Source organism: Pipistrellus hanaki, assembly GCF_964339955.1.
Source record: "Pipistrellus hanaki genome assembly, chromosome: 1".
Lineage (NCBI taxonomy): Eukaryota > Metazoa > Chordata > Mammalia > Chiroptera > Vespertilionidae > Pipistrellus > Pipistrellus hanaki.
The window spans coordinates 76,236,722-76,262,090 of record NC_140503.1 but is presented as its reverse complement, the minus strand read 5'-3'; positions in this window follow the sequence as shown (position 1 = coordinate 76,262,090).

The following is a 25,369-nucleotide window of genomic DNA, read 5'->3' as shown; positions in this document are numbered from 1 at the left end:
GAAGAAGAGAGAGCAAGATGTTGAAAACCTACTTCAAGAAACAATAACAGAAAACTTCCCCTGCCTGTTGAAAGAAATAGACTTATATGTCCAGGGAGCACAGAGAATCCCAAACAAGAGGAATCCAAAGAGGCCCACACCAAGACACATCATAATTAAATACCAAGGGTTAAAGACAAAGAGAGAATCTTAAAAGCAGCGAGAGAAAAGCAGTTAGTTACCTAAAAGGGGGTGCCCATCTGACTGTCAGCTGGTTTCTCAACAGAAATTTTTGCCATAAGTGAGTGTCAAGAAATGTTCAAAATAATGAATAGCAAGGACCTACAACCAAGATTACTCTAGCTAGCAATGCTATCATTTAGAATTGAAGGTCAGATAAAGATCTTCACAGACAAGAAGAAGCTAAAGGAGTTCACCACCACCAAACCAGTATTACATGATGTTGAAGAATATTTTTAAAGAGGAGAAAGAAGAAGAAGTAGAAGAAGAAGCAGAAGCAGAAGGAAAAGAAGGAAGAAGAATAAAATGAGCAATAAAATGTCAATAAATACATATCTATCAATAGTTGAATTTAAAAATCAAAATAAATAGAAAATAAATTGAATGAACAAAATAAAGTAATGAATAAAATAGAATAAAATAGAATCAGAGGCATGGAATCATGGAACAGACTGAGGAATCTCAGAAGAAAGGGGTGCAGGGAGATATTAACCAAAGTTCTTATATGTGCATATATGCCTTATCTATGGACACAGACAATAGATTGGTGAAGGCTGGGGTAGGATGGGAACTGGGTGGAGGCAGTTAATAGGATGACAAAGGGGGGACATCTGTAATACTCTCAAAAATAAAGATTAAGAAAAAAAAAACTTGAAGAACAAATAAAAGTGAAGCACTTATCTTTGACAAAATAGCAAAGGTTATACAATGGAAAAAATATAACCTTTCCAACAAGTGTTGTTAGAACAAATAGGTATTCACATGCAACAACAACAACAAAACAAAATCTAGACCTAGACCTTTCACCTTTCACCACAAAATTTTAAATGTGAAATGCAAAACTCCTAGAATGTAAGAGAAAATATAAATGACCTTGGGATTGGAGATGATGTTTTAGATTTAATATCTAAATATGATCAACAATGTTATACTTAAAAACAAACAAACAAACAAAAACCCCTCATAATCTGTGAGAGATATTATGAAGAGAATAGGAAGACAAGCCAGAGAATGAGATAAAATATCTATTTATAAAGGACTCTTATTTTAATATACAAAGAACTCTTATAACTCAACTACAAGGAAATAGCCAACTTATTAAAAAATGGGCCAATGATCTTAATAGAGATCTCACCAAAGAAGATACACAATTGAAAAATAATATGAAAATAAGTTCAACATCATATGTCACCAGGGAAAATGCAAATTAGAACAATGATATAGTACTACACATCTATCAAATGATGAAAATCCATAACACTGACAGCATTTGAAAAACTAGAATTACAAATTGCATATCTTAGCTTTTATCAGTATAAGAAGAAAGAAAGGATAGAGTTACTTGCATTTTCTTCAAAATAATTTTACACTGAAAAGAGCAAAACAAATATGAAAAATAGACAATTCAAAAATAGAGAAAAGCATAGTGAAAGATCACCTTGGTACTTAGTTTATAGATGTGTGCCATGATGATTTACATAACAGAGAACTGAAAAAAGTGGTATCATTGCAGGATCACTACATTTTGGGCCTAATGCAAAATAGAAACCATACAAGACAGTCAAATAATATCCTAGCCATTTAACTTATTTTTTAAATTCATTTTATGTATATACAGGCAGTCCTTTGGTTACATTTGACTCGACATATGTCATTTTGTGGTTACATCATCATCTCCCACTTATTAAAAAAAGTTCCATCATTTTGACATATGTACATATGTGCTTTACATTTTTTATTATTTATTTACCACAAGTAAAGGTCAGGAATTGTTATTTTATTTTATTTATTTATTTTTTTTTTACTGTTTCACTTCATTACTACTGTGTATGTGAGTGATGTAGATGCTTATGTAGGTGGTTCCGACTTATGGCGAAAATTGTAGGAATGGATCTCCGATGTAACCTGAGGACCTACTATATAACAAATGTAAATTCTCCCAATGGGAAGCATGTTTAAAAAGTGTTGGGAAGATATAAGGGCATGCATTTTGTTATCATCTATGCAGGGTGGGACAATGGTAGGTTTACAGTTGTTCATACAAAAAATAATAATAATACAATAATTAGTAAGTAAAATTATGAGAATAAACTCTGTGTTTCATGTAGTACAACTCTAGACCTACTTTTGCCCCACCATGTATATTTTAAAAATATATTTTTTCTCTGCAGATTGTGAGCTTCCTATTTATAAAAGTAGCAAAAACAAATAAGCAAACAAACAAAAACTACCTGCAATGTTGAAATGGGACAGTTTATAATACATTAACTATAAGGTACCTTCCAAACTTTAGCACTACTAAGTGCTAAAGAATCATCTTTGTCATTGTCATCCTTATTATCATAAGGAAGCATATGCATTTATGCCATATCTATGTTAAAAATGTAAATATATGTAATTTATGCAGAAAACAATAATACGAACCTTTGTTCCAGTCTCAGAATAGGAACTTTAGTATTAGATAACTTTGAAAGTCTCAATTCCTTGCTTCTAAACACATATATTGTGTGTCTAGCTGACGCAGACTTTTTAAATCAGTTAGATAAATAATGGCAAAAGGATGATATAATTATATCACCCTTAATTATATATAAAATATAGATAAATAATATTTTTAGTGTATCACATGGTTTAGCAAATCATATGCTTGTCATCCATTTTAGTTAATATAATGATACATAGGTACCTTTCATCAGAAAGTGCAAATGTTGCATTTGAGTATTCTCCTATTAATCTCACCCACCCACACCACCTAAAGAAATAACCACCAGCATCAACACCTCCACAATCATTACAGCCTTTGCAGATGAGTAGTTATAGTATTATTGTGGTAGGAGATTGATTAGGAGACTGGGAGATATTTGATTTTTAAAAATTATAAACAATTTATTTCTGAGATACATTTAAATGGTAACCCACATGACCAACAAAATTTCTTAATATTCTGACAATCAATCTCCTTGGCTGTTTAAAAAAGGACCACAATCAAAGCATATGGCTATTGTAACATAAATCCTTATTGAAATATAAGTATTACTTTGTACTAGTATATACAAAAAGCACTTTAATAAATATTTTTGAAAGAATGAATGAGAGTTACCTCTTACTTATTCACTGAAAGACCATACATAATAAATTGCAACCTCCCTTAGCCAGTGCTCAAAACTATTGGAAAATATTAAAAAATAATAAATTGTTTGACATACCTATATAATTATGATGTTCAAAATCCAAGTTACAGCTCTGCAAGTGGTTTTCCATTTCTAGTTTTAGGCATATGAACAAAAATAACAAACTACTAAAATAAGAAAACTCATTATCTGTCAACATGAATTATGATTGAGATGTTAGACAGGCAAAATAGGACACAAATGGATAAATACAAAGCAGAAAGTACAAGCCTTTCCCATTACACCAGAATTATTTCTCAAGATAAAACTTAAGATATTATGTCTTAAGAAATGACCAATGGCTTCTATTCAAACAGGTCTAATTGCTATGTTTCTGCACCATATGTTGTTGGGCATAATTGAAATTTCATGTGCTTTTCATTGTATTCGAACTGCAGGCAAAGGTTCTCCTAAGCCTCCAGTGCAACATTGATGCCTATAGATTGAGGACAGTTTCAATGAGAGGTGGTAGGTAAAAAAACAGAAACAAAAACAGGCAGAATAATCTAGACTACCATTGAGTCAAGGAGACAACAAGCAACTTAAAGGAAATGAGAAAGAAGGGATTTAAAAGAAATTGTATATAATTAAACTTAAAAAAACAACAACTCACAATTTCATGACAGACAATAGCACTATCAGCACTATTGTGTATTCACCCATCCCATTTTACATACACCAAATGTCTTAATAGAATATTTTAATTAATTCACATAATTGGTCTTTCATATGCGTGAAAGTTGTGAAAAGTCACACAGCAATTCAATGACTCCCATATAAAATCGGAACCTAAGCAATCTCAAATTTCAATTTACTACCTAGTTTATTTCCTAGCTCACATTATCAAAATGAAATGTTTTAAATGTCTTCCCCCATTTAACTGGCTGAACATTTCACTAGTTGCTGGTGCCAGTTTGTTATTTTTGAACAGATGACTAACTGCTAGTGAAAAACTTGATTTCTTTTTAACTTCTGAGGACTTCAGAGTAAACAACATTACAAAAAAAAGATATTTAGGCTACTATTATCATTGTCCGGGAGCTTCCAGAAAACAAAGGACACAATCACGACTCAACTCTCTTGAAAGGCAAATATATACCAGAGGCCTGGTGCCTGAGATTCCTGCACTCAGAGGAGGGGGTCCCTCAGCCAGGCCTGTGCCCTCTCGCAGTCCAGGAGCCCTTGGGGGATGTCCAACTGATGGACATCCTTAGCTGCTGCGGAGGTGTGAGAGGTTCCCTCCACTACCACTGCACTTGCCAGCCATGAGCCCAGCTTCTGGGCTTCTGGCTAAGCTTCTGGCTGAGCAGCTTTACCCCTGTGGGAGCGCACTGACCACCAGGGGGCAGTCCCTGTGTTGAGCATATGTCAACCTCCCTCCCCTTTCCGTGGTCAGTGTGTGTCATAGCGACTGGTTGTCTCACTGTTCAGTTGATTTGCATATCACCCTTTTATTATATAGGTTATGCCTACCTAACATCAGCCTGATGAAATGATGTGTACTGATCTGTGACAAGGATATAAAACATTCCCCAACACTACTTTTCATATTAGATCTTAACTGAAAAAGGGCACTAGCATAAATCACCCTCTTACAATAAAAGTAATTTCTTCTCATCTCCTGCCGTAAAGCAGTGTCACTCTGCTTCATGTGGCAATCACAGGTACACCCAAGGTAGCCTAGCTCTCAAGTATCGTGTTATGAAACTAAATTTTAAAAAATAATTCAACTTCATAATAGCAGATGCCCTTAGAGCAGCTCCACGTGAAATCAATCAATTATACCAATAAGTATCTTCCTTTGATTATGTTGAGTGATTAATTTATGATAGTTAAACAAAACAACAACAACAACACTAAAATTTAGATAGTTTTTCAGCAGCAGTGGAAGAAAATTTTAGCAGGATAGAGTAGCCTTCATGTAAGGATTCCCCAAATCTAAAGAGACTAATGCTTCCTCGTATTTATGAGCATAAAAAGTGCTCATACTGTACCCAAAGCTTAACACCTGTTAACACATCATACTTCAAATGAAAACATTCTGGAACAATCTTGAACTATCTGGTCCCTAAGCCAGCCAACCTGTCAACATCTGAAAATCAATGTTATCAGTATCTCTTCTAGCAGGTGGATTACTTAACAGGCGTATCTCCACAGTCATCCTTGGCACACCTGGTCACAGAAACATGTGATTTATACAGCTGCACAGCTAGCGTTTGTGTTGAGATAGATTTTAGCAGAGGAAGCTTAAAATTTGAAAATATGCACCCAGGGAGATGGGCAGTATGAAAATCCTCTGTTCCATAAATATCAATCTTCTTCAGATTTTGTTCAGAAGACTTTCCAACTAAATGCACAAGTAACAAAATTGTGAATATGAGGATGCTGGAAAATAAATAGGTTAGCTATAAATGAATAATAAATGAATAAATGAATGCTCAACATTTAGATGTTTCATTATATGTAACAGAATTAAATAGACACATTGGCTAGGATAATATTGAAAAACAAATGACACAAATATGAAATTAGACACAGAAAAACATAGGACAAGTTCTAAAAAGATAAACAAAACTATAGACACTTATTTTATTTGGAAAGTAAAATACGAGTAAAAGAATGTAAGGGAACCATCTGGGAGTGTCATCTATCTATGCTTACCTTTGGATCTGAGGTGCTATGCAAACTTGCTCTACATAAAAAAGGGGGGAGAGATATCACAGATTTGTTCATGTGTCTTGTTCAGTGCATGTTGTCAATCCAGCACTATTGTACCCAATTAAGTCTCAGTTACTAGAGATGGGGTGATGGGTAATTTTAAAGCATGGAGAGCTATTTTCTAGAAGAAAGTAGAGAGTATTTTCTAGAAGAAAGCCTGAATATAATACTAAAGTGTGGAATTCTTGAAATGGATGCTAGAAAATAGAAGAATAAAAGGGACAGAGAAGATGAAGAACCATAAAACACCTATGGGCACTGAATTATAGTAAAGAGCTAGATAAATTAGCTAGGTTTTAGATTTTCCAGATTTCCTTCTTCCTTTACCAATTATTCAAACACACACACACACACACACACACACACACACACACACTTGGAAATAAAGGTAGCTGAAAAATTTTTCTCTTCCCTGGAGCACTGTAGAGTATTTTCATAAGTAACAGAGTTGGGATTGAGATAAATGGGCATTTTGAGCAGAAGGAAAGATACAATAGACATCTATTTTTAATGGTTTCAAAGTACCCTTTAACTTCCAGGAATAACCTTGTCTATTCAATTATTGTAATGTATATTTAAAAAAAGAAAAAAGTTTTCTTTTGGAACAAATATAGAGTTCACAACAATCCAATCATAACCTTAATAGGGAGAAAATCCAATCTCTGTTTCACTTCACTGCACCACAGTATTTAATCTTTTTCTATTGACAGTGCATGCAATTTTCATTAGAAGAGGTTTAAACATCCAAGGTAACATTTGGAGGCAGCAGCAGATTCACAATAACTCTTTAATATTTGGTCACTTCATAATTAGATTATAACTTTAGGAGAAAGCACATACAAGGCACTGGGTCAGAGCTTTAAAGTTATAAAACTAATAAAGTCATCCAGGGTGTATCATTATTTTGAAATGACTTATAAGCAGTTTCATTTTACTGCCAAAGATTTTTTTATAATTCCTTTCCCAAAGACAAATGTGCTCAGCTTGATTTGTGTTTTTCTTTGAATGTAATTATATTTGCAGGGTTTTTTTTTAAATTTACAATTAATCCTATTTACATTTATGTTACACTATTCCAAACTTTCCCCTCCTAAGTTAGTGTTAGTGGGTTACTGCTTATTATGTTATTACTATTATAATTATTACATACACATAAAGCTTTGAGCAACCTGACAGAAGGTATTTTATAATTTTGTTATTTTATTGCTCAAACATTTGCAAATAACATATTCATAAAGTCTAAAACATGTAAATGTGACACAGATTGTAGTGCCACTCAGAGAACTAAGAGATCAGGATTATTTTATGTTACCATAAATTTGCATTTTACATACTACTGGCCAAAGTACACATGAATTAGTCCCCTTGTCTCACACTGTTAGTAGATCAGGCATTGTGCATCACTGAACACAGAATACAGCAACGTATGGGTGAGGCTTAAAGTATATGGATTTTTTTGTTTGTTTTGGTAGTGGTATGTGAAAGGAAGGTAAAGAAAATAGAAATTTTAGGAAAACAATGTGTATGAAAATGAGAAAACTTTGGGGCCTAGTTATAGTTATTACAGTTATTGAACTTAGTAACATTTAACATCTAAGATTTATTTTTTAGCATGTGTGAAAAGGTGAGACTGAGCTATAATAGATAGAGCTACATCCTTGTTCTTTCTACTTCTGAAAATATAGGACTCTATAGATTGCAGTGTGCTCTTTCTGTCCTTAAACTACTCTCTTGTTATTAAGATGAAACTTGGCAGAAAAATTAACTCTTTTAAGATATCAAAAGATTTTAAAGAAAAGCAATATGCCATAATGATTAATAATGCAAGCTCCCAAGTTTACCTTTTCACTTCAAGTTAACTTTCTGCCTTAAATAGTTTGACTAATGTCATTGTTCCATTCCATATAAGTGGAGATAATTGGAGATAATTAACAAGTAAATTTATTCTTTGAAATGAAAACTTTAAGAAATAATAATTATAAAACATATTAAAAGTTTATGCAATTGGTAATAGGAATTCTGATAAGAGAAATGAAAATAGTCAACATACTAGTTCTGACAGCTGGGAAACTTGAAAAATAAGAGACAGAAAAACAAAACAAAACAAAACAATATAACGTAAAAATGGAGAAAATATCTGCCCAACTGGTGATTCTTTTTTTTTAAATATATTTTATTGATTTTGTACAAAGAGGAAGGGAGAGAGATAGAGAGTTAGAAACATCGATGAGAGAGAGTCATTGATCAGCTGCCTCTTGCACACCCCTACTGGGGATATGCCTGCAACCAAGGTACATGCCCTTGACCGGAATCAAACCCAGGACCTTTCAGTCCCCAAGCCAACACTCTATCCATTGAGCCAAACCGGTTTCGGCTCAACTGGTGATTCTTAGGGGTTCAGTTTTGACCTATGAACAAGGAGATCATGGTTCAATTCCAGGTCAGGGCCCAGGCTTAGGTTGGAGGCTCCATCCCCAGTAGGGGGTATGAAGAAGGATCATCTCTCATCATTGATGTTTTAATCTCTCTTTCTCCCTTTCCCTTCCTCTCTGAAATCAATAAAAATATATTTTAAAAAAAAAGAAAAAAAAGAAAAATCACCCACCAGAGATGATTTGTTTGCCAAACCTACCTAAAGAGTTTCAGTACTTCCTTATTAAAGAGTGGTTACAAATTTATAGCAGAACTCCTCTATATATTTCTGGTTCAAGGTGGTGAACTGAGCACATATGTTTTATCCTCCTCCTAGCAAAAGCCCACTGAAATAGCTGATATACATTTTAAAATAAAACAAACATATACAAATATTATGAATAGGAAATCCAGAAGATATAATCTTTATAACAGATGAACAGAGTGAAAATAGCTATCGTCCACAAAAAGGAGCAAGTGAAGGCAAAATAGGCATGGGGGCAATACTATTCGGTGGAAAACGAGAGATTCAAACTGGGGCAAGCCCAGAAATGGTGGTTAGGTAGTCTGGGAGTCTGAATGGGACAAAGTCATCTTAATAATTTAAAGCCTTTCTGTGCAATGACTAGGCCTCCCTCATTGTCACATGCAGGCCTTACATAGACAGATACTGGTTACTCTCAGACAAAAAAATTGAAGGACTTCCCTCTAAAGAAATTGGACAATTGATCAGAAAGGACTGAGAATTCCAGTGTAGGTATTAACATTCCAGAATTTTAACTAAAATTTTATTTTTGAAACTGTAGTGAAAACTAGCTTTTCTATTTGCTCCCTACCCATGTGTCATTAAAGGGAATACTACATTAAATGTAAACAAAGAATCTGTATTCTAAAATATCATTGAGAGAGCAGACAAATCTATAAATGTAATAAAAAATTCTAGGGTGCCAATAGTGAAGCTTACAAAGAAATCAGTCTAAACTTGGAAAATGGCAGGTCGTACACAGAAAAAACTTAGTGTACATTTGTCTGTTTTTTATTGTTGTTGCTCTTACAGCACTTAGAACCTCCTACTTTATTGGGGAAATTTGTTAGATTAAATAAATCAACAACTCTACAAGTCATTCCACTAGTGGTGCTATTGTATCTATTATCCAATGGGATGGGAATGTCGTCAGTGATATATGTTGTCCAATAGTTATTAGGCTAGTACCAATGTCCAATGTAAGACTGTAATAGCTATCCAACCAATGCATTCTAGTGACATTGTCTGTGTTTGTAGCACCTTGTTCTTTTTTCTTACTGCATAGTTTAAAACAGTGAATTACTAGTCATCCAGTTAATTTTATGAACTATATTTGCCCAATATTTCTATTCAAGCTCAAGTTAACTGGAGTCAGTTTTCCTAGGTTTCAACCAAGAACTCTGCTTACTATAATATATCTTCCGAGATGAAAGAGAAGATACGTTAACGAATGGTATGTTTAAGAAGTTTCTCCCCTCTAGATTTTCATTTACAAAAGAAAACAAAAAATGGGAAAAACAGCAAGCCCAGACCAGGTGCAATAAATTCTGTAGGGGAGACGCTGTGCTTTCCTGCCACTTTGGCTGTGGGAGAAGTCTGGATCAAGCTCTCATGTTGCTTCCAGAGAAGAATCATCCAATGATACCTAGAAACTTATTCTGTGTGGTTATTACTTTTCCCCTATTCTGAATGGCCATGTCTTGTAAGGACCGGATATAGGGTTAAGCCTCGACTGACCTGTTGGCAAAGTCACAAACAAGTCCCAGCTGAGAGGGCACAGCCCTCTTAGCATAATTAAGCTTGACCTTAGGATGCTTTCTAGATCCTTCCTGGGTAGCTAATGGGCTGTGGGAGGTGCAGCAAGTGCTGCCAAAACAAGTGAAACTTATAAGAACATTGTGACTATGGAGACCACTACCTTGTTTACCTCTGGCTATAAAATAAAGGCTCAGTTTGCTGTCTGGATCTTTTCTCTGTGGCCTTAGCCAGGCACAGAAGATTCACCTAGACCTAGCTTAGTCTCTTTGTCTGTCTTTTCTTCAATCCTTTGCCACCACAAACCCGCCGCCGCCACCCCCTCCCCCTCCCCCTCCCCGCCCTAGTCAGGCTCACTGAACTTTTGGCTGAGTTAGCATGGCACAATGTCTGAAGTAAATAAGAATGCATACTCTCCTTTTCACCTACCCCTTGCTTATGCAATTTTGCAGCCTTGAAATTGTTTTACAGCTGTAGTTTTAGCTTTGATGTGGGTTTTATTTTCTTTGTCAATACACTTTTCTTGGGACTTTTTTCAAGTGTCTCTATTTTCAGGTAACATGATTATCTATGCCATAAATTTTTATATCCTATCTAATAAAAAGGTTATATGCAAATTAACCATCACCCCATCACAAATTATGATGGTTAATTTGCATATTGCCCATAGCCACAAGATGGTGGCACCCATTCCTCTCAGCCTCGCCTGAGTGCCCCAGTCCTGAGGGCTGCTGCTGAGAGTGGGCAAACATTAGCAGCCTGGAATAATGCTCACTTAGTTGCCATGGCAATGGAGGGCCTCTGGGCAGTGGACGCAGAGCAGCCAGGGCAGGACACTTGCTTTATTGCCACGGCAATGCCATGGCCACAAGGGCCTCTGGGGGATGGGGGGCCTGCCCGCAGCACTTGTGGCAGAGTGCAGGCCCAAGAGGAGATGGCAGGCCTGCCTCCCACTGAAGCAGAGTGGGTCCCTCCCAGCTCTTGCAGAAGCCTCAGAGCTCCTGTGGAATCAGCACAGCTCCCGGCGGCACACTGTGGTTCCTACTGGCTCTCAGGGGAGCGGTAAGAACCCTACTGTGCGTGATATCATGTGATGGGCTACTAGTTATACAATAAAAGGCCTTAGAAATAATGAGTATAGCAACATCATGGGATACAAGGTCAACATCAACTGGATTTCTACAATAAAAAGGTAGTACCCAAAATTTTAAAAAATATCATTTAAAATAGCACCAAACTATAATAATAAGATAGGTATAAATTAAAAAAATATATATATATGGAATCTGAATGTTTAAAATTATAAAACATCAATTAAGAAAGCAAAGAAAATCTAAATAAAAAGATATATATATATATATATATATATATATATACATACTATGCTCATGGATGAGAAAACTCAATATGCTTAAGAAGTTAATATTTTTCAAGTCAATCTATGGATTTTAATAAAATTTGGACTAAAATTACAACAGAATTACCATATTTTCTGGCGTATAAGACGACCCCCTAATTTTTACAGTTAAAACATAGGTTTAGGTCTATATTCGCTGTATAAGACTACCCCCCACTTCAAAGAAAAGACTTACTTTGCCGTCAAGATCTGCAGGTAATTTTTGTGCAATTTTTGTCTTTTGCCCCTGATTTTCGGTTGACTTTTTTACGTTTCAAAGGTCGTCTTATACGCCGGAAAATACGGTATTGTAAATTTTGACAAAAGAATTCTAAATTTTATATAAAACGAAAAAGAATTAGAATAGAAAGACACTTTGAAAAGAAGAGTGAAGTTGAAAGACTCATGCTATCTGACATATAGCTGCAGTAATCAAAAGAGTGTGGCATCAGTGAGAGGACAGTCATGAAGATCAAATGGAGAGTATAGAATGTCCAGAAATAGAGAAACATAATTATGGTCATTGATTTTTGCCAAATTTGCAAAGGCAAGTCATTGGAGGAAGCAAGTGTTTTAATAAAAGTTGCAGAGAAATTGGTATATTTACTTAAAAAAAAAAAAAAAAAAAAAAAAAAGGAAAAAGAAGCTTTGACAAGAGGACTGGTGCACAAATTCGTGCATGGGTGGGGTTTGGCCAGCCTGCCTGGTGGGGTTCGGGGGCCAATCAGGGGTGAGGCCGCCTGCGGAGATGGGCTGCAGGTGGTTGGCCAGCTGGCCCCACCCCCTGATTGAACTCCTGGTCAAACTCCCTGTTGAGGGGACAATTCGCATATTAGCCTTTTATTATATAGGATTAACTCAAAATAGATCATAAATCTAAATGTAAACTTCTAAAACTTCTAAAGGGAAATATAGTAGATCATTTTGGTGACTCTTAGAATAGGCAAAGGGCTCTTGGATATAATATAAATAAATACATTTGTGTTTGAATGAGACTTAAAAAATTAAAAGACCAATTAAAGACTTGGGTGGTATCTCACAAGAAAGTTGGATCTATAGAATATAAATAACACACACACACACAAAAAAAAAAATTTAAATGAGGAAAATATTTGAAGACACCTTACCAAAGAAGATATATGAGTGACAGATAAATATTTGAAAAGATGTTCTCTAACATTAATATTCATTAACATTAATGGTAATGTGAATTAAATCCAGAGATATAAGTGCACATCTATTAGATTGGCAAACAACAACAAGTATACAGAATAATCATAAATTTCATACATTGCTAGTAGCAATGCAAAAATGAAGCAATCAAGAGACTGGCATTTTCTTATAACATTAAATATATAATTACTATATAACCCAACAATCTCCATCTTATATATTTACCCAAGAGAAGTAAAACTTATGTTCATAAAAGTCCTGTACTTGGCCCTGCTGGCATGGCTCAGTGGTTGAGCATGGACCTATGAATCAGGAGGTCACGGTTCAATTCCTGGTCAGGACATATGCCCAAATTAAGGCTCAATCCCCAGTGTGGGGCATGTGCGAGGCAGTCAACCAATTATTCTCTCTCATTATTGATGTTTCTGTCTCTCTTCTTCTCCCTTCTTCTCTGAAATCAATAAAGATATATTTTTAAGGATTCTGTACATGAATGTTTATAATAGTTTATTTATGTACTCCCCAAACTGGAAACAACCTAAATGCCCTTCATCTAGTTCAAAGAAACAGACTGATGAATCCAAAGAATGAAATATTACTCAGCAATAAGGAACATGTTATAATAAGGGAAAGAAGCCAGCTCAGAAGCTTCATAATTCCTTTTGTATGGTATATTAGAAGTGGAAAAACTATCGAGAATGAGAACAGATAGAGGATGCCAAGTTTTTAGGATGGAGAAAGGGGTTGATTACAAAGAGAAATATTCTGAATCATGGAATCTCTGCGTATTTTGCTCATTGTGGTAGATAAACAACTACCATGCATTTGTCAAAACATATAGAACTGTATACCAGTTCTATGCTTATTATTATATACAGTTCTATACTTATTAAATTTTTGTTATTTGTTATTTTTGCATTTTTTAAAAGTGTATGAGCAGAGTGTCCCCAAAATATATATACACATTGAATAATTAGTAATTCCAATAGGTTAAATATGAAAAAAAGAAACATCAATTGAGCTATCAGCTAAGTGTGTATACATTTTTGGGGGGATACCCTATAATTATTTAATAAAAATGAGTTATGTAGTATTTACATTTTTTAAATATGTTTTTTATTGATTTTAGAGAGGAAGGGAGAGGAATAGAGAGATAGAAATATCAATGATGAAAATCATTGATTGGCTGCCTCCTGCATGCCCCTTACTGGGGATTGAGCCCACAACCCAGGCATGTGCCCTTGGCTGGAATTGAACCTGGTACCCTTCAGTCTGCAGGCCAAAGCTCTATCCACTGAACCAAACTGGGTAGGGCAGTATTTATATTTTTAAAATGTATTTATATGAGTTATAATGCATTAAGATGATAATATACTAGTATACTAAATTTATCTTACTTAACGATGTGAGTTTAGAAATATTTACCTAATCCTTCTAGTGTACTCATAATACCCAAAGATAAGCTATTTTTGGTCTGTTTAAAGTTGATTTTTGAATTTATTAGACTAAAAATCACGATTATTTGTAAATCTAGTATATAAAGCAAACAGGCATTTTAAGCAATTCCTTATATACCTAGTCTTACATTTGTTAGTTTGTGCTACCTGCTTCTTTGCAGTTTGTAAAGTAGTCCATGTGGGTGCTTGTAAAATTCTAAAAGTTTTAAGAAACAGTAGTTAATCCGTTAAAATCTGTGTGCCTCATAGAATTTGTACATGACATAAAATTCTCAATATAATAAAAACATAATGGATCCTACTACCCAGAGCATAAATCTGAAGAGAAAGCTGATAACACAGGCTGCTGTTTGGATCATAGCATATGTCTTTATCCAACTTTTTCAGTACTTTTTTCTCTTTAAACTCTCAGGAAACCCTACCAAATATCATTCTGACTCTGCTAAATATGTTCTTGTCTTTTCTAAATATAATACCATTTTCTGATAGCAAAAATGATTTCCATCCTAAGGTATTACTAAATAATATGCCACTGTCATGACAAATGCTTAGAAAACTGCCTATATTTTGTTGGTATTTATTTTGCATATTCCAACCCTATTGAAACCACCTTTCTGTTGACTTTCATGCCTGGAAATCAAGCATTACCTATTGATTCTGAAAAGGAGAGTTCTGATTACTAAAATAGTCATAAGACCTGGTAAAGTAAAATCATTACCTTCTTTATAAAATTGTCAATTCTATTTTGGGGAAAGGTATTTTTCCCTCTTTATTTGACTTGAATGCTCTACATTGAACATAGTTTCTGCATGTGCTTCCTTAATTAAATTAATTTCATGATAAAATCAAAAGGAAGATTTTGTGTGACATTATACAAACAATATTGAGAAATAACACTCACCCTTATTCTTTTTCTTACGGTATAAGGCATGCTGATTAAGATGTCAGTATTCTGAACTGTCTTTTTATTTGAACAACATTATAATAATAAACCAGAGACGGAAAGCTTATTGAAGGAGGAGGAAGATTTAAATTCCAACAAAGAAATAGATTTCATTTTAAGTACCCAGGAGGGTATTTTACAAGAAAAATATATATGTACATACACATACACACACACACACACACACCCCTTGGCAGTGGCCTTTGTGTATAGAATATTGTTTTCTCAATATAACCCCCATTGAGGCAAAAGTAATATTAAGAAATGATAAAGTTTTGCATAATTCTTAATGTTTTAATAAGCATAGTCATAACATAGCAAGTAAATTAAACTCCTTAATCTTTTCCCCCTATTTTTCTCTAATACTGCATTACTCTACTTGGAAAATGATTTTTCCAAAAGCACAGTCACTAATCATCCAGGCTGATTTAAAAATAAAAAGTTTTCTTGATTCCTTGTGACCCCTAAGCCGAAGTCTTTGAATAGGAGATTAAAACTTAATTATTTTGATGCACCAGGTCTGTGTTATCAATCTGGCCTCTTCACCACTTTGGAAGTGAAAATTGTTTGAGTAAAATAGGTGAACACTCTGTCCTTTCCCTTTTTAAAGAATTCACATTTTCAATTTCTAGATGAAAAATAATACCTTGGCCAAATGCTAATCATACTTTCTGCTGACAAAGATAAAATAAAGTGGGAGATTATCTAGAATACTAAGGGGATGGCAGTATGCATAAATCAATACTGCTTCTACCTATATTAGTAATCTTCTTTCAGACATAAAAACACAAAGTTTTCTGAAAAATGTACACCACTCTGAGATAAGGTTTAAAGTGCTCTCTCAATCCTAAAATAGTTTTCTTTGCTAAACTATTTTCAGTTAAACTATTTAAGCATGAAAAAAATAAACTGACAAAAGTCAGGTTCTCTACCCCAGCACTATTGTCTAGTCAATACTGCTCCACACAGGTAGTTCATACATGAAACTTATTCCATGTTTTATATAAATTTTAACAGAAACTCCATCTTACTTTTTTAAAACACATAATTTATATATTGAATTCATATCAACTCCACAGAGTAGTTATTCCATTATGTAAGCATTCCTAATTTATTTAAATTGTTACTTAAGATGTATCCAGATTAGGACATATCTGAGGGTACAGCTACGTCCTAATGTTGATTCCAGTCCACTTTTGTTCTTCCTTATGGTGAATTTCCTTTCACAGCCTTCTGAGTCCTTCCTTGCCAGCCATTTACATGAGTAAGGTTGGTTGAGTTCAAATTTTGGTTGCAACAATTTTTCACTATTAATCTTGGGTAAATTATTGAACTTAACTAAAGCTCAGTTTACACTTCGGTAAAAATTATGTAATAATGTTTTATCAGTTTTTATGATTCATAAAATCCATGAAACATATATAGCTGAGACCTGGCACATTTTGAGTGTTTTCTAAATAAACCATGTGAATATTAATATTCTTATTTCAAGATATAAACACTTTTCTTGATCCACTGTTCTTAATCTACAGAATGGGTTTCTTTAAACTTTCCACTCATGGTAGACAGGGATTTTCCTAACCTCTGCACTACAATGAGCAGCTGGGTTTTGACACAGGGTACAGCCGTAAAAATGATTAGACCCTTTCCATTTAAATCAGTAAGTTGACAATATATTTAAAATTACAGACTCAAACCTTAAGACCCCACATGCTTACTAGCAATCATATATGAAAATTAATTTACACAGTTTAAGCAGTCCAATTATCTGGCTAACAGTAAGATAACTTGCCTTAACACCTTTTCTCTCTTTCCGCACTGTGGATTCAGCTGTGCTTTGTAAAGTGGTATGTCATGCCCTTATCCCCAGAACTAAATAGCCAGTTCCCATGGTGCTTGCATTTTACTGCTCTCTAAGTCAATGTGGGCGGAGGTGGTAGTGATAAAAGTAGGCTCACCAGTCCCTTCTGCATGTATATAACTTGGACCAAGAGTGGAATGAAATCTAATTATCTTGTTCTTTGAGTAGTCTTGGTTCACGCGTAGCAATAATGTTTAGGTGTCTCATTATTTCATTTATTTCCACCATATCCATGTGATAGGGGGCTATTATTTTACCCATACTACAGAAAAATCAGTTTATAGAACAAAATTTTGTATAAAATAATTAACCATATAATCTTGTCCTCATTGGAACTTTGCTTCAAATATGTGCTTCCAAGTTATGGTCTAATCTTAACAATAGCAACTTAAAATGTTCAAATTGCCTTCACATTCATTTACTCATTTGGATCTTACAAGAACCTTTTCTGTTGATGAGGCAAATATTATTATCCGCCGCCCCCCCCCCCTTTTTTAAAACAGCATTGAATTTGAAGTTAATGCATTTGCCCAAAGATTCTTTATTCCATTATTGAGAAAGTATACAATTTCTTTTCCCTTAGCCAAATATTTCTCTAGTAATAATGGTGGTGATAATGACGTAATAAGAACATCTACAATCCTATATAATAAAATCTTAATATTCAAATTGACTGAATGGTAGAATAACAGGTAGCTATGATGCACACTGATCACTAGGGGGCAGATGCTCAATACAAGAGCTGCCCCCTGCTGGTCAGTGCATTCTCACAGAGGGAGCACTGCTCAGCCAGAAGCCAGGCTCACAGCTGAGGAGCACAACAGCAGGGGCAGGAGCCTCTCTTGTCTCCACTGCAGGCAGGAGGTAAGAAGTGAGAGCTCCTGGACTGTGAGAGTCCTGAACTGTAAGGGCACACAGGCTGGGCTGAAGGACCCCCCACCCCTCTCCAGTGCACAGATGTGGTGCACTGGGCCTCTGGTTTAAAATAAATAACGTCTTTGTTTCATTTAGGACATAAATTATTATTTCATAATTTTCTAATTATAAAGTCCCTTATAATGTTTCTTTAAATATCATGCAAAAAGTATTCCTTTACTTTTATCAGGACAAGGGTTTGGGGTGCTTTGCTGTAATGGCTTTGGAGCATCTCCTCCTCTGACTATAGTAACAAGTGAGGGTGAGTCTTCTTTTTAAGGCAAAAGAAAATTTACTTCTCCACCTCCACATATTCCATATTTCCCCAGATCTTGCCTTCTTTCTCTCTTACCATAATCTCTCAGTCGAGATCACAGATACATCTTATTGAAAAATACTAATTTCCATCATAGTTCATTCAACAGTTATTAAAAACCTGAAATACTTCAGTACTTTATTGAGTGCTACAACCACAGAAATGAATAAAATGAACATGGCATCTCCCCTTAGAGAGAAAAAATTATAAAGACATGGACATTAAGCAAAAGCATTAATAATTGAAATAATGTGTAAAGGGAGGATGAAAAAATGGCAAGACCCAGGATGACATGTGAGTTTTAATAAGAGAGATTCATTTAATCAGTAAACTCAAGAAGATTCTCCATGATAAAATAATTTTTAGTAAAACTTTAAAATGTGAGTAGGAATTATGTACAAGAATAGGGTGGGGAACTTGTCCAAAGGCCCCGAGACAGGAATATACTGAAGGAAGGTATTGGAGCTGAAGTTTAATGAAACAATATGAATCCACTAAGCTACCGAGGTAAACAAGAGTTGTGTATACCTTACTCACAATATTCACTTTCTTCTGTAATTAAAAGATTATACTGGTAATCATGGAAGGCGTTTATGTTTAAAAACACATACTGGTATATGGGGGAAATTGATTAGAGTCTTTAACACTGTATTTGAGGAGCTAGGTTAGGTAAACATTACAGAATCTTAGGCAAATGCTAGAAGGTAAAGTTAAAATTGCAACAGTAGATATGAAGAAACTGAGCACATGTTAGGACAGATTTAAGAGGTTTAGTCTACACAGTTGATAATTTATCATAAGAGTGAAAAAAGCAAACAAACAGAAGAGTCAAAAATAAATTTAATATTTTTATATGGGGAAATTGGATGCAAGGTTCTTAAACTTCTGAAAGATTAGAAATCAAGTTTAAAACATGATCACTTTAAGATGCCAAGGAGAAGTGAGAAAATTGAGGGAAAAATAAAAAACCTATATAAAACATAAGAGATGGTAAAAGTTTCTTTTTTTATATATATATTGTAGCAGTGTAGTATTCCATTGTGTAGATGTACCACAGTTTTCTAATCCATTCATCTGCTGGGGGGCTATGGGGCTTTTTCAAATCTTAGCTATTGTAAATTGTGCTGCTATGAACATAGGGTGCATATATCCTTTCTGATTCCTGTTTCTGGTTTCTTGGGATATATTCCTAGAAGTGGAATCACTGGGTCAAATGGGGGTTCCATTTTTAACTTTTTGAGGAAACTCCATACTGTTCTCCACAGTGGCTGCACCAGTCTGCATTCCCACCACAGTGCACTAGGGTTCCTTTTTCTCCAAATCCTCACCAGCACTTCTCATTTGTTGATGATAGCCATTGTGACAGGTGTGAGATGGTACCTCATTGTCGTTTTGCTTTGCATCTCTCAGATGATTAGTGACTGAGCATGTTTTCATATGTCTCTCAGCCTTCTGTATGTTCTCTTTCAAAAAGTATCTATTTAGGTCCATTTTTTTGATTGGATTATTTACCTTCCTTTTGGTAAATTGTATGAGTACTCTGTAAATTTTTGGAGATTTAACCCTTATCTGAAATAGCATTGGCAAATATTTTCTCCCTTGTAAAAAACTGTGGTACATCTACACAATGTAATATTTATTATGCCACTATAAAAATGAAGGAACTTTTACCATTTGAAACAGTGTGGATAGAATTGAAGAGCATTATGCTAAGGGAAACAAACCAGTAAGGGAAAGATAAATATCATAAGATCTCACTCATATGTGGGATATGATGAGCAACATCATTTGATGAACAAAAATAGATCCAGAGACAAATGATGGTGGTGGGAGGTTAGAGAACAACCAAAGTACTTGTATGCATGCATATCAGCATAACCCATGGACACAGACACTGTAGGGGTGGGGTCTTGCCCAGGGTGAGAATGACTGAGGGGGGAGGGGGCAGTCAATTGGGGGGGAAAAAAGAGACATGAGACATATATAAAACTCTAGACAATAAATAAATAAATAAATAAATAAATAAATAAATAACAGAAACATGAAATATCCAATTGTGATATATTACTCAATAATTAAAATGAACAAATCTTTAGTGTGTGCAAACATGGTTGAATTTTCAAAATTTTATTCTAAGCAACAATAGCCAGACACAAATTACAATATTATGATTTTATGTATATGATGTATATACATAATACAAAATTATGTTTTTATGTATATGATATTTAGAATATATAAAACTAATTTATCCTATATCATAAAAATGCTAATATGCAAATTGTCCCCTCAGGAGTTCTACCAACTGGGAGTTCGATTACTCACTATGATGGGCACTGACCACCGGGGGATGGTGCTGAATGAAGGAATGCCCTGGCTGGCAGCCAGGAGAGTGGGGGGTGGCGGGGATGGAAGGAAGGCCTCAATCAGCCCTGATTGCCAGTCAGGCCTAGGGACCCTACTCATTCATGAATTTTGTGCACCAGGCCTCTAGTAAATATATAAATCAGTTGAATGGTTTTCTAGGGCAAAAGAAGTGGGAAAGGGTGGAGGGGTCAGAGAGAGAGTTTTGGGACAACATGAAGCTTTCTGGATAGTAGAATTTATATGAATAACTAGAGGCCTGGTGCACAAATTCTTGAACCAGTGGGGTCCCTCAGCCTGGCTCAAGGGATTGGGTAGAAACCTGCTCTCTGAAATCCCCCAAGGGGTCCCAAACTGTGAGAGATGCAGGCCAGGCCAGGGAACCTCACCAGTGCACAATTGGGGTAGGGGAGGGAAGAGGGGATTTGGGTAGCCGAGGAGGAACCCTTCGGCTTCAGTCAGCTGTCAGAAGACTATCTTCAGTAAATCCACAAGTGAAAAATGTTAAACAGGATGAGGAGAAAAGGGAACCCTCATGCACTGTGATGGGGTGCAGTCACTGTGGAAAACAGTGTGGAGTTAATTCCAAAATTAAAAGTGCGTCCCCCTTATGACCCAGAGATTCCATTCCTGGATATTTATCTGAAGAGACCCAAAACACTAATTGGAAAGAATAGATGATGCACCCCTATCTTAATTGTTGCATTATTTATAATAGCCAATATATGGAAGCAACACAAGTATCCATTAATAGAAGAGTGGATTTAAAAAAGCTGATATGTATATATATATACATATATATATATGTATATATATGTATATATATACCATAAAAAGGAATGAAATAAAAAGGAATGAAATCTTACCATGTTCAATAGCATGTATGGACATAACAGGTATTATGCTCAGTGAAAACAGTCAGTCAGAAAAAGAGAAATACTACATGATTTCTACTTATATGCGGAATAAAAATAAATAAATAAATGAATAAAAATTAAAACAGATTCATAAACACAAAAAGTGTTGTTAGAGGAGAAGGGGGTTGGGAGACTGTGAAAAAGGTGAAGAGATTAAGAAGTACTAACTGGTTAGAAAAATAGTCATGGGGATCTAAGTAAAACTTAAGGAATGTACTAAATAATGTTGCAATAACTATGTATGGTGCTAGTTGGGATACTAAAATATCAAGGGGAACTCTATGTAAAGTATATGATTGTCTAATCACTAAACTGTATACCAAAAACCAATACAAAATAAAATTTGAAAGGAATAAAAATAGAATTGAAATTGATCATTAAAATTAAAATTTTCTACTTTTGAATGACACTATCAAGGGAATGAAAATATAAGCCATATTCTGAGAGAAAAAATTTCAGAACACACCACTGGAAAATAACTATTACCCAAATATACATACAACTCTTAAAACTTAACAATAAGATAACAAATTTCTTGATTAAAAAATGAAACACAGACATTTAACCAAAGAAGATATAGGGATGGCAAATAAGCATATGTAAAGATACTCCACAACTTATGCCATCAGGAAAGTGCAAATTAAAACAACAATGACATACCACTATTCACTTATTAGGAATGGCTAAAATCCAGAACACTGACAACACAAAATACTGGCAAAGATGTGAAGCAACAGAAACACTCATTCATTGCTGGTAGGAATGCAAAATGGTACAGACAATTTGGAAGACTGTTTGGCTGTTTCTTGCAAAACTCAACATACTCTTATGATTCCATTCAGCAATTGTGTTCCTAAGCATTTACCCAGAGGAGTTAAAAACATATGTCCAAACTAAAGACTTCCTAAGGATGTTTATAGCAGCTTTATTAATAACTGGCAAAACTTGGACAAACCAAGATGTCTTTTCAGTAGGTGAAAGGATAAATAAATTGTGGAACACACAGACCATGGATACTACTTAGTGATAAAAAGAAGTAACTTTTCAAGCCATGAAAATACAGGAAAGAATATTAGATCCATTTACTGAGTGAAATAAGTCAATCTAAAACAAACAAACAAACAAACAAACAAAAAACTACAGGCTAAATGAATTCAAGTATATAACATTCTGGAGAAGAAATGGAGACAGAAAAATCAGTGTTGTCCCACGGTTAAAAGGGAAGAAAGGATGAATAAGCAGAACACATGATTTTTAGGGCAGAGAAACTATCCTATATGACACTATAATGGTGTATATGTGTCATTATACATTTGTTAAAATTCATAAAATGAATACTATCAAGAGTAAGAATGTCCATTAGAAAATGAAGTGTAGTAGAAAGTAAAAATCAAGGCTGGTAATACATTTCAGATAGATATAATTAAAGAATCTTGGTAGGACTCTAGTAAACGGCCATTACTAAATATTTTTAAAAGTTGTGCTTTATATATGATTTGTTACTCAAATGATCTGCTTACTACCTCTGGAAATGTTCCATATCTTTATAACTGCTTCAGATTATTAATTCCCCAGTGTATCCAGTAGTATTCAGTGCTTCATCGACCCACTGGAAGCATGCCCTGATCTTCATGTATAGATATCACAACAGATAATTTTTTGATCTTTTAATTAAATTCACCTCACCTGTGACTAATAAATACAAATAATAATTTCTATTATTCAAGCAGTAATATTTAAATAACTTTTGTGAGTGTTAATTGATAATATTGCATTTGGAATACTTCAGAGTGTCTTGAACAGTTTAATAGAGAATCATGTGGTTTGATCCCGTTTAAAAAGTTGTACTACTGTTTATACTTAAGGTAAAAAATATCATCCTGTGGCCCAACACTGTCAATTTTGAGTGGCTCCAATAAAAAGTAGATCATTTGCTGAAAAAAGTAAAATACATACTTTGGTTATCTGTTGAAACACAAAGTCATCCAAGTAGAAAAGGGAGAGTGCAGATGTGTAATATGCCTGACACACAGCAGACTGCTACAAGGGGAGAGCGGATTGCCAGAGTTCCATGCTTGATTAGTGAAGAAGATGGATATAATTTGTCCCATTTTAATTTTTAGACTCCAGGGATATTTGGCCCATATTTACCATTATGAGTATTCATAAGATAAAACAATGGAATCATGCCCAGAAAAAAGATTAAAAGTACAACTTTAATTATTTGTACTATTTAACGTGGAAAATGAAAAAGAATCACAGCTGGACAATGAAAGGAATGAAGAGGGGAGAGCTAATAAAGATGTCTGTTCTTGTTAAATACATGTTTGTGGAAAATAGGAGAAAAATTAAAATTTCTTAAGTAAGTATAAGTATACATACTTTTTACCATGAAAACAAATTCAGAAGGATAAGTTAAATTGCAATAACCATGGAAATCTACAACAATAAAATTTTAAACTTTATTGTTGTAATACTTGCAACAATAAAGATAAAAATTTTAAAAAGAACTCTGAAAACCCAACATTAAAAAGAAAAACAATCCAATTAGAAAATGATATTTCATAAAAAAAATATTTACAGATGATAAACACATAAAAAGATGATAAAAATAAAATTATAAGATACATATATAATATGAAAGTTTTATTTGTTATACTAGAGAACCTGTGCATAGATTTGTGCACTGGTGGGGTTCCTCAGCCTGGTCTGTGGGGATTGGACCTAACCCAACTCTCTGACATCCCCCAAGGGATCCCGAATTGCGAGAGGGTGCAGGCAAGGTTGAGGGACCTCACTGGTGCACGATCGGGGCTGGGGAGGGACTGCAGGAAGACTCCAGAGCACGTCCAGCCCATCTTATTCAGTCCTGATTACCTAGACCCCAGCAGCAAGCTAACCTACCGGTTGGAGGGTCTGCCCCTGGTGGTAAGTGCATGTTATAGTGACTGGTCGAATGGTGGAACAAATGGTCCAACACTTAACTTATTAGGCTTTTCTTATATAGGATAGTATTTGTTTACTGGGTGAGAAGTTTAGATATGAATAATTTTAATTATTCCATTAAATACAATGATTTAGATTAGAAACGGAACCCCCCAACCTCATGTTGTAACTAATAACTGTCAATGATACTATGTAGATATATACGTAATATAACTTGTTTATACTTACAATAACACAGTTTCTACTTATTTTATTTATTTTTAAATTTATCATTATTGTTGAAAGTATTACTGATACCCCCCTTATTTTCTCCATTGACCTCCTCCACCCCAAACCTTTCTGTCCCCCATCCCCAACCCAGGACTTCCACAAACATTGTCTGTGTCCATGGTTTATGCGTATATGTATATAAGTTCTTTGGTTAATATCTCCCCACCCACACACTCCCCTGCCTTCCATCTACCTATTTTATATTGACTTAGCAATCAGAAATACACAAGGTCATACAAAGTGTTACACTCTACTTAACTCAAACAAAACAAAACAAAACAAAAATAAATAAAATTCTCATATATTATTTATCCTAGGATTTTATAACTCAGATAATATCCATATTTGCTATTTACTATATTAACTGGAGAAACAGGAAGACATAAGACTTCAGCAAGTTGCAAGAAACAATAATAAATCATTTTTAAAAATAAACATATGTACAAGATATGGTCTCCCTCTTTTCTAAAGTGTTACAAGAAGGTTCATTAAGCTTTAAAATTATTTTTTAA